This window comes from Manis pentadactyla, assembly GCF_030020395.1.
Source record: "Manis pentadactyla isolate mManPen7 chromosome Y unlocalized genomic scaffold, mManPen7.hap1 SUPER_Y_unloc_3, whole genome shotgun sequence".
In the NCBI taxonomy this organism is placed as follows: Eukaryota; Metazoa; Chordata; class Mammalia; order Pholidota; family Manidae; genus Manis; species Manis pentadactyla.
The window spans coordinates 155,436-166,830 of record NW_026644608.1 but is presented as its reverse complement, the minus strand read 5'-3'; the positions used below and the strand labels follow the sequence as shown (position 1 = coordinate 166,830).

Here is an 11,395-nt window from a genome sequence, read left to right as displayed (position 1 = left end):
TGCTGGAGAACCTCCCTGCCCTCCAGGGGTTTTTGGGGTTCCCCAATTAGCCCTCTCTCGAAGTGGGGAGTGACCACCCTTCCTCTTAACCACCCACTACTGATAAATGTCAATAAAGCATTTTTTGTGTTAAGATGCCAAATGCTTTATAGTCAACCCCTGAAGCACAGGGTGGGGCGCCCAGGCCTTCTGACCACCCTACCCTCAGCTGCCTGTGCCAGGCCACAAGAACCACAGCCCCCGTCATCGGCCAAATTCCAGGGTCAAGACCATCAATTAATTTGCTGCAATAATTTACTGTGCAAAGCATCCCCGAGGTCTGCCATTCACCAACGCCCTGGCCAAGCTCAGCAGCCCTTCTTTCCCTATCCTCCCTGCACTGGTGCCTCCTCCTGCATCAGGCCACTGCATCTAGTGTGGGCACCACAGATCCACAGCAGGAGTGCCTGCAGCATGGTCAGGAGAGCAGGCACTTGTAGCACGGGCCACCCTCGTCCGGTGGGCTGTTTGCACGCCTTGTGCTGCCAGATCTCACGCACCAGGATGTAGAAGGCATCCTCAATGCCCTGGAAGGGGGGCAGGCTCAGGAGTCTGCCCAGTCCCTCCCACTATCTGCAAACTGCCAGGTGCTCACAGCACAACGCTATGACCAACCCAGGACTACAGGGCAGCTGCTGGTCTGGCTCCAAGCTTGACCACCTGTACCCAGCTCTTGTATGAGCCACTGCCCTTGTCCACCACAGCCCACTAAGGGGTCAGGGCCAAAGGGACCCCAGGACGCTCTGGAGGCAGAGGGTCTGACGCCCCAGGGTGCGTGCTCCAGCCTGGCTCAGGGCAGCTCTCTCCAGGGACCTCCATCTTCCCTAGCAGCTGTCAGCACAGACCCCTGCCCTGGCCTCCCTCACTGCCCTGCCATCTGGGGAGACTTAGAGCGCAAGGGACTGCTGGGTCACAGGGGTCCTTGAGGGTCCCAGAGGGTCCCGGATCTGGAGCCAGAGTCAGAGCAGCAGCCCTGTGTCGAGGGAGAATGGCAATGGGCACTGCTCACTGGCCAGGTGGGGCGGGGCAGCGTGGGTCCCTGGCTAGCTGTTGCGTGGGGAGCCTGCTCACCTGGCGCGTCTTGGCCGATGTCTCTATGTAGGGGATGCCATAGCTTCGGGCAAGGTCCTGTGCCTGCTGAGACTCCACAGTGCATGCAGCCAGGTCACACTTGTTCCCTACTAGGACAACGGGCACCTCATCTGAGTCCTTCAGCCGCTTGATCTGCTCCCTGTGAGGGCAGTGTGCTGGTTAGTGGGCTGCAGGCACAGCTGCACCCAGGACATACATAAGACAGGGCCTCTGAGGGTTTGGGGTTAGCTCACCTGTATTCGTGGATGTCCTTGAAGGATTTGGTGTTGTTGATGGCGAACATGCAGAGGAAGCCCTCCGCAGTGCACCAGAACTGGTCCCGCATGAAGCTGTACTCCTCCTCGCCAATCGTGTCCAGAATGTCCAGCAGACGTGGCGCTCCGTCAGTGACCACTTGCTTCTGGTAGGAATCCTGTGGGAGGACACTGCTCAAGGGCCCTACCCCTCCTGGCATGGGGCACTCACATGCCAACTATTCCCTTGTTCCCTCTCCCATGCCCCACCGTGATGGAGACCTCCTCCTGTGGAGCAGGCAGAAGATAAGCCCAGGTCACAATTCAGAGCTGGGGACAGACAGTAGCAGCCTCATGCACCTCAATGGTGGGGTAATACTCTTCTACGAAGTGGTTCTTGATGAGCTGGATGGTCAGGGCAGTCTTCCCCACACCCGCAGCACCCACCATTGCGAGCTTATATTCCATCATCCTCAAGGCGCTACAGTATGAAGCAATGTGGAGGTCTCCTGTCCCACCTGCAAGGAAGCAGCACTCATCCATGCCCAGGCCCCAGAGCTCCCGGTTCCTGCCTGGCTGCTGGGCCGTGACATCCAGGTAACAGGGGTTCAGCAAGCATGGTGGCACAGCTGCTCACCTGCAGCACTTCCAGCCAGGGTAGGAGAGGGGTCTCTCCTCCAGCTGCATATAATGTGTGAAAGAGTCAGGGAGCAGGCCTCCCCCAAAGACAAGGATGACAGCTGAGAGCAGCTTGCAAATCATGCACACAAATTAGAAGTTGCTAGGTAGGCACAAAGCCTGAACTGCAGGCCCTGCCAGCTGAGGCTGCCAGTACTGCTCCTGACAAGAACAGGTCTGGCCACAGTGGAGCACACAGTGGAGTGTCCAGGCAGTCCAGTGCCAGCCGACAACCAGCTCTGGGCACCATCAGCCATGTTGGTGCATGAAACAAGCTTTTACTGAGCACCAACTGCATGCCAGGCACCACTCCAGGTACAGGATGACAAGCAGGCAGAGAAAGAACCCCCTAACCTGGTGGACTGGCCTGTTCTCCTGCACAAGTTAGAGAACCCCTGGTGCCCTGTTGACCTAAGAACTTTGTACAAAATAGGGCACATGGGGAGGTTAGCTGGGGGAGAAAGTTCCAGTTAAGCAGACAGACTAGCAGGAAAAGACCATAAGGAGGTACGGGCCCACGGGAACAGGTAAGAAAGAAAAAGGGCCTGGGAAAGGGGAGCCCTCCTACACTGTTGGTGGGAATGTAAATTAGTTCAACCATTGTGGAAACCAGTAGGAAGGTTCCAAAAAAAATCAAAATATAAATAGCATTTGACCCAGGAATTCCACACCTAGGAATTTACCCTAAGAATGCAGTAGCCCAGTTTGAAAAACACATGTGCACCCCTATGTTTATCGCAGCACTGTTCACAATAGCCAAGAAATGGGAGCAACCTAGGGTCCATCAGTAGATGAACAGATAAAGAAGATGTGGTACATACACACTGTGGAATATTATTCAGCCCTAAGAAGAAAACAAATCCTACCATTTGCAATGACATGGATGGAGCTAGAGCGTATTATGCTCAGTGAAATAAGCCAGGCGGACAAAGACAAGTACCATAAAATTTCACTCACCTGAGGAGTTTAAGAACAAAGAAAAAAACTGAAGGAGCAAAACAGCAGCAGGCTCACAGAACCCAAGAATGGACTAACAGCTACCAAAGGGAAAGAGACTGGGGAGGATGGGTGGGAAGGGAGGGATAACAGGGAGGGAAAAAGGGGCATTACAATTAGTATGTGTAATGTGTGACGGGGGCACAGGGAGGGCTGTACAACACAGAGATGACAAGTAGTGATTCGACAGCATCTTACTATGCTGATGGACAGTGACTGCAATGGGGTATGTGGGGGTAACTTGGTGATGGTGGAGTTTAGTGAACATAATGTTCCTCATGTAGTTGTAGATTAATGAGACCAAAATAAAAAGAAACAAAGACGGTAGATAAAAAAAAAGGCCTGGGGCACCAGCTGGAGCGTTCGCGATTTGTGATGTTTAATGCGAGAGTGCGTATGCAGGGGCTGCATGCAATTACTTCCTAAACACAGACTCGCTTGGTGTGGGTGCCTTCAGCGGGAACCTTGGGACCCTGGTGGGTGAGCAGGCCTTCCAGAGCAATGGACACAGTGGCACCCACATGTGGCCTGAAGGCACTTGTTGGCCCAAAGGAGCAACAGACTGGGATGCTGAGACTGAGCAGTGAGTCTGCGTGAGGCAGAACGGAACACCACTGGCACGCCCAGGCCCCACTGCTTTCGTTCCCCGACCCCGCCACAGAGCCCCGCCCACCGCCCGAAGTTCACCTGCGCCCCTGCAAGCCGGCACACGTGCCCAGCAAGGACAGCAGGTTTTCCATCCAACCGCATGACCCGGGCTCACCGAACCCGCACCAGCTGCCCTGCTGCACTCACCACTTGCTGGTGGGGCCGAAGCTGGGTTGGGAGAGGGTTCCGTGGCCAGGGAGCATGGCTAGCGTGGCGAATCTGCTTCGTCCGTGGCGGGTGCGGCTTTGGACGCGGCTCCTGATGTGGGAGGCAGAAACTTGGCCGAGCCCGTGCAAACTTGTACCCGTCCATCAGCTGGTCGCACCCTGCCATTGGGCGCACATGAAGGAGGGTTGGGCATCCCGCCCCGCCCCACTCCGGATTGCCGAGAGGCCTGCCGGTCAGGGTCCAGGATGGGCGGGGCTTCCTGGAGCATCCCGGAGGGCGTTTCCGCCCAGTTGATTTTCGTGGACTGCATCGTAGGTGTCTGGGTTCTGCTGGACACGGCCAGGTCCAGGGGAGAAAGGGCTGTGAGTTCCCAAGTCCAAAGGTAACAGCTTCTCCCTGAAGTGCCCAGACTCTCCATGAAACAGGCGGGATTCATGGTGAGATGGAGTCCCTTCGCAACAGGGGATCGGATGCTGGCTGTGTACTGGGTGGGGTCACCAGGGTCCCATCTGAGTGTTAGGGAGGAAAATAGATCTGAGAGGGGTGGAAAGAGAACAAGGTCAGTAAAGCGCCGTAGAAAGGACTCAGTTTACCAGTTAATACTAGAAAGCCAGAAAAGACTCAGAGTTAATCAGTTAAAGCTCAAAATTTCAGATACCACCTTAAATTCAAAATTGAATTTTGAAAAAAAATGAGTATGTTTAAGAAGAAAGGTTCTTAATGTACTTTCCTGCAAACAAATAACTCTGCCCTACTTTGAAGAAGGGCAGACTGTCTTGATAAGATAATTTTGCAAAATACCTAGAGGACTAATAAGAAATGACATCAGAGCAATGATACTTGAGACCACTTAACAAGCTCAAACTCTAAAACCTTTGTCACATTCCTGAAAAAAATCCTTGAAAATTGGAATCCCCAGTCTTTCAGGGCATTCCTCTGCCTGAGGTTGCCTGCAATTAGGATGAAAATAATTTTTCCCAACTTCTCAGGACGTTCCGATATCTGAAGTCACCTGGCACCACCCATACTCCGAGACCTAGCCTAAACCGTAACAGTAACCATTACCCTAATCCTAACCATGAAAGTAATCCTAAACCAGACCTTAACCCTAAAACTAATCCTACGCATAAACTTAACCCTACCCCTACCCCTAACATAACCCAAAACCGAACCCTAGACCTAGCAGTTGTCTTAACCCTAACCGTAATCTACCACTACCCCTAACCCAACCCCTATACCTAACTGTGAAGCAAAGCTTAAGCCTAACCCTGAACCTAACCAAAGCCCAAACACTAACCCTAGGCATAGACATAGACCTAACTGTATCCTAGCCCTAATCCTAACGCTAACACTAATCCTAATACTATACTAATTCTAACCCGAACACTAAACATCAAACTAAACCTAATAGTAACCAAACACTTACTCACACCCCTACACCTAACCCTAGACTAATCCTAGCCCTAATCCTCGCCCTCACTGTCACCCTCAACCTAAACTTAAACCTAACCCAAACCCTAACCCAAACTTCAACCCTAAATCCTAACCCTAACCCTAAAGCTAGACCTAGTCATAGCCCTAATCTTAATCCAAATGCTAATCCTAATCCTAATACTAACCCTAGTCAGAGCCCTTACACTAAACATATTACTGACACTAACTCTACCTCTAGACCTAGCCCTAATCTTAACCCTAGCCCTAGCCATAGACTTAACCCAAACTCTAAACATAACCCTAAACCCAGCTGAAAGCCAACCCCTAACCCTAATACTAATACTAACCCTAGCCCTAACCCTATCCTTAGCCCTAGTCGTAATTCTAAACTTAACACAAACCCTAACTCTAACTCTAGTCCTAGACCTAGCCCTAACCCTAACCCTTACCCTAGCAATAGCTTAGCCCAAACCCTAAGCCTAACATTAAACCTAACCCTAACTGTAACCCCTGGCCAAGCCCTAGGCCTAATGATAACCCTAACCTTAAGCCTAGCCCTAGCCCTATACCGAACCCAAGACCTAACTGTAGTTCTAATCTTAAATGTAACCATAATACTAATCCTAACACTAAACCACTAAACCTAAACCTAACCCTAGACTTAGCCCTAACACAAACCCTAGACATAGCCATAACCCTAACACCAGCTCCAGTACTCTGCCCTCCAAGATGTCCTGCCAGCAGATCCAGCAGCATTGCCAGCCGCCTCCTAAGCTCCCTGACCCTAAATGCCCCCCAAAGTGTCCCCCAAAGTGCCCTCCAGCCTCTTCCTGCTGTAGTGGCAGCTCTGGCGGCTGCTGTGGCTCCAGCTCTGGAGGCTGCTCAGGCCTCAGGTCAGGGGGCTGCTGTGGCTCCAGCCTAGGGATCTGCTGTTTCCCCAGCTCTGGGGGCTGCTGTGGCCCCAGCTCTGTGGGTTCCGGCTGCATTCTGAGCCACCACAGGCTCCACAGGGCCCACTGCCACTGCAGGCACCACAAACCTGCTGACTGCTGCAGCAAGCCCTCGGGGTCCTCCAGCTGCTGCGGAGAGGATGTGGGTCAGTCTTCCGGAGGCTGCTGCTGAAGCAGACCTGACCTCCTCTTCCTCTGAGCCCCCTGAATGCAGACAGGTCTGGGCAAAAGCTTGAGCGGCAGCCAGAAGATCTCCCTACCTTGGTGTCCAAAAGCCCAAATCATCTCCCTTAATGCCAGTTATTGATCTTGGCCTTATCTGTGCCTTCTCTGGGATTTCCAGTGCATTCCTTATGTCCTTAGACAACTTCTGATACTGAAGACTGCTGCCTCATTTGAAACAATAAATATGGAATCTGCTCACTTTCTTGGTTTTGGGTGGTTTAATTTTCTGTTTTTATCACTACTGTTCTAGTCTCCTCTCTCCTCTCCTGGTGGCTTCATAAGCTTCAGTGGACAGAAGACAGTGTCAAGGATCAGGAGGGAAAAGTTAATATTTTTGTATGTCTGCATTTTCCCCTAATTCTTTGTTTTCCATTTTAACCAAAGTTCTGAAGCCACCGTAACTGTGAATATTGCTCCTGTGACTTCTGGTCCCCATCAGATGTCTAAGTCTGTCCTTAGGCATGGCCAAGAGACAGACATCGTCTCACCATGATCTCCCCATTCGCCACGCTTCTCTGAATCGATCTCTACCTGCCACTTGCAACACACACACACACACACAGACAAATATGAAATACATCTCTATTCAAGTTTAAAAATCACTTTCGTTGCTGCATAATTTATACACAATACATTCACTAAGGTTTAATATACAATTCAATGACTGTTGTCAAGCATAAGCTGTCCTATAACCACAAATACAATCAACACCCTAAAAGTGTGGTTGTAGTTAATCATTATTCAGAGGTCATGAAAATAATTCAAAATCCACAATATATAAAGGAAAGTGTGGATACATGTAATCAATGGGATTAAATGTGGAAAAATTAAATTCTAAATTGCAGGAAGCACCATTTAAATGGTGGAAGGATACAAAATTGACTCGGAGCGGAGCTCAGAGCTTTCCATCTCACATTACATACAAGGCAAAGGTGTCTCCTCCCTCAACCTCTCTTCAACATGGTACTGGAATTTCTAGCTGACACAATTAGACAAGGAAAACAAATAAAAGGTATACAGATTGGCAAAGAAGAAGAAATTACCTGTCTTTGTGTTTTATCTGTGTAGAAAACTCTGAAGGAATGAACAAAGAAATCCCTCCCAGTACTACTAAGGAGTTTATAGCAAGGGGCAGTGCACAAGGTTAGGAGTCAGGACTTGGGGACTTTCCTAGATACCAGAAACAAGTAAGTAGAATACGACATTTAAAATACAATACCATTTACGATAGCAACCCCAACATGAAATACTTAGATATAAATATAACAAGATATGTTTAATACCTGTATGAGTAAGACCATAAAACTCTAATGAATGAAATCAAAGAACTAAATAAATGGAGAGATAGTCCATGTATCCACATAGGAAGACACAATATTGTCTAGATATCAGTTCTTCCCAATTTGATCAAAGATTTAATGCATTCCTTATCAAAAGCCCAGCGAATTATTTTGTGGGTATTAACTAACTGGGTCTAAAGTTTATGTTGAGAGGCAGAAGTCCCAGAACAACCAACAGAATATTGAAGAAGAATGACGTTGGTGGACTGACACAACCTGACTTCAGGATTTACTATAAAGCTACATAATCAAAATGGTTTAGCATTGGCAAAACAATAGATAATAGATTAGTGGAACATGATAAAATTCCTGAAACAGACCCCATAAATTTAGTCACCTGGTCGTTGACAAAGGAGCAAAAGTAAAACAATGGAACAAAGTTAGTTTTTTCGACAAATGGTGCTAGAAAAACTGGGCATCATGTGCAAAAAAGGGAGTCTATACACAGGCCTTATACCCTCCACAAATTAAACTCAAAAGTGGATCACAGAACTACATATAAAATGAAAAATTACAAAACTGAATACGGAGCTACTGCGCAGTCATCGAACGAATGTGTTCTGTGTGCGCGCCCAATGGCTGCCCGCCCTCGACTGATGGCACTGCCTGCCAATGAGTGCGCGGAGTCACTCGCAGGCTCGCCCCAGACAGGCGTCCCTCGCAACCATTGAGTGAGCGCTGACGCGGTGCAGGCCGACAATGGGCGCGCACGCAAAAACGAGTTTCTGGCGGCTGCGCAGTAGCTGCAGGCTCCGCCGCGTCCGTACTCAGTACTCAGTAGCGTCGCGAGCGCCGCCAGGAGAGGGATTTCTGAGGGCCTACTCCACTCTTCGGTCGGCCGGCCCTGTCCGCAGCAGCGACCCGGCGCCACAGTCCAGCCGACCCCTCCGCACGGCGGGCCTGGCGGAGACCAGATGTTGGACCTGCTGAAGGCGGTCTGACGGGAATTGCCATGCCGACAACTTCGCCGCCGCCGTGTTCCTCGAAGCCCGCCGCCTCCCGTTAACAGGCCGTTCTGGGAGCGCGTGAGGGCCCTAGGCCGTGGGTAGGTGGCGGCCCCTCAGTATGGCCCGCCCTGGTCCCTGCCCCGCCCCGAGCGGCAGCGACGGCTGCACTGCGGTTCCCGCGCAATGCGCGAGGGCCCCGGCAGGACGTGGGGCGGCGCCGCGGTTGAGGGCGGACTGGCGGCGCAGGTGGTGGCAGCTCGTGACGCTCCAGCTGCACTTGCTCCAGGCGCTGGTTCAAGGTAGGCGGGGCGTGGGCGCGGGGCCCCCTGAGGTGCAGGCCGTTGGGCTGTGTGTTTAGTGGGACGTGGCCCCCACGCGGCGGGTTCTGTGACTCTGCTGCTGTTTTGTTCCTTCAGTTTTTCTTTGTTGTTATACTTCACAAATGAGGAAAATCATTTGGTACTTGTCTGTCTCTGCCTGGCTTATTTCACTGAGCATAATACCCTCTCTCTCCATCCATGTTGTTGCAAATGATAGGATTTATTTCTTATGGCTGAATAGTATTCCATGGTGTATATGTACCACCTCTTCTCTATCCATTCATCTACTGATGGACACTTAGGTTGCTTCCATATCTCAGCTCCTGTAAATAGTGCTGCAGTACACACAGGGGTGCACGTCTTTTTGAATCTGAGAAGTTGTTTTCTTTGGGCGGATTCCTGGGAGTGGAATTCCCTGGTCAAATAGTATTTCCGTTTTGAGTTTTTTGAGGAACCTCCGTACTGCTTTCCCCAGTAGTTGAACTACTTTACATTCCCCCCAGCAGTGTAGGAGGGTTCCCTTTTCTCCGCATCCTCGCCAGCATTTGTTGTTCCTAGTCTTCTGGATGTTGATCATCCTAAGTGGTGTGAGGTGATATTTCATTGTGGTTTTAATTTGAATTCCCTGATAATTAGCGAGGTGGAGCATCTTTTCATGTGCCTGTTGACCATCTGAATTTCTTCTTTGGAGAAGTGTCTGTGCCCAGTTTTCAACTGGATAACTTGCTTTTTGTTTGTTGAGGTGCATGAGCTCTTCATATGTTTTGGATGTCAATCCCTTATTGGATATGTCATTTGTAAGTATATTCTCCCATACTGTAGGATGTCCTTTTGTTCTTCTGATGGTATCCTTTGCTGTACAGAAGTTTATTAGTTTGATATAATCCCACTTGTTCATTTTTGCTTTTGTTTCCTTTCCTGGGGAGATAAGTTCATGAAGAAATTGTTCATGTTTATGTCTAAGAGATTTTAGCCTGTGTTTTTTCCTAAGAGTTTATGGTTTCATGACTTACTTTCAGGTCTTTTTTAAATCCATTTTGAGTTTAATTTGTATATGGGGTTAGACAATAATCCAGTTTCATTCTCTTACATGTAGCTGTCCAGTATTGCCAACACCAGCTGTTGAAGAGGCTGTCATTTTCCCATTGTGTATCCATGGCTCCTTTATCATTTATTAATTGACCATATATGCTTGGGTTAATATCTGGAATCTCATTTCTGTTCCCCTGGTCTGTGGGTCTTTATTGTCTTGATTACTGAGGCTTTGTTGTAGAGCTTGAAGTTGGGAAGAAAGATCCCCATGCTTTTTTCTTCCTTCTCAGGATTGCTTTGGCTAGTTTGGGTCTTTGTGGTTCCATATGAATTGTTGAACTATTTGTTACAGTTCATTGAGGAATGCTGTTATTTTGAAAGAGATTGCATTGAATCTGTAGATCGTTTTAGGCAGGATGGGCATTTTGACAATATTAATTCTTCCTACCCAAGAGTATGCAATGAGTTTCTATTTATTAGGGTCCTATTTAATTTCTCTGAAGACTGTCTTGTAGTTTTGAGGGTATAGTAGGTCTTTCACTTTCTTGATCAGGTTTATTCGTAGGTATTTTATGATTTTTCATGCAATTGTGAACAGAATCATTTTCCTGATTTCTCTCTCTGCTAGTTCATCGTTAGTGTATAGGAAAGCAACAGATTTATGTGTATTAATTTTGTCTCCTGCAACTTTGCTGAATTCAGATATTAGTTCTAGTGGTTATGGAGTGGAGTCCTTAGGGGTTTTTATGTACAATATCATGTCATCTGCAAATAGTGACAGTTTGACTTGTTCTTTACCAATCTGGGTGCCTTGTATTTCTTTGTTTTGTCTGATTGCTATGTCTCGGACCTTCAGTATGCTATGTTGCATAACAGTGGGGAGAGTGGGCATCCCCGTCTTGTTCCTATCTTAGAGGAGAAAATTTTCAGCTTCTCACTGTTAAGTATGATGTTGGCTGTGGACTTGTCATATATGGCCTTTATTATGTCGATGTACTTGCCCTCTATACCCATTTTGTTGAGTTTTATCATGAATGGTTGTTGAGTTTTGTCGAATGCTTTTCCAGCATCTATGGAGATGATCATGGGGTTTTTTTGTTTTTTTTTTTTTTAATAATTATTTTTTATTGAAGGGTAGTTGATGCACAGTATTACATTACATTAGTTTCAAGTGTACAACACAGTGGTAGAACATTTATATACATAATTCTAGGTTCCAGCTATCACCCTACCAAGCTGTTACAATATCTTGACTATATTCCTTATGCTATACATTACATCCCGGTTACTTAT

At 48.5% G+C, this 11,395-nt stretch overlaps 1 pseudogene; it reads right to left on the bottom strand.

Moving 5' to 3' along the window:
• Window positions 1-457: 457 nt before the first annotated feature.
• Window positions 458-1,835, bottom strand: LOC118914739 (GTPase HRas-like; annotated as a pseudogene).
• Window positions 1,836-11,395: the final 9,560 nt, after the last annotated feature.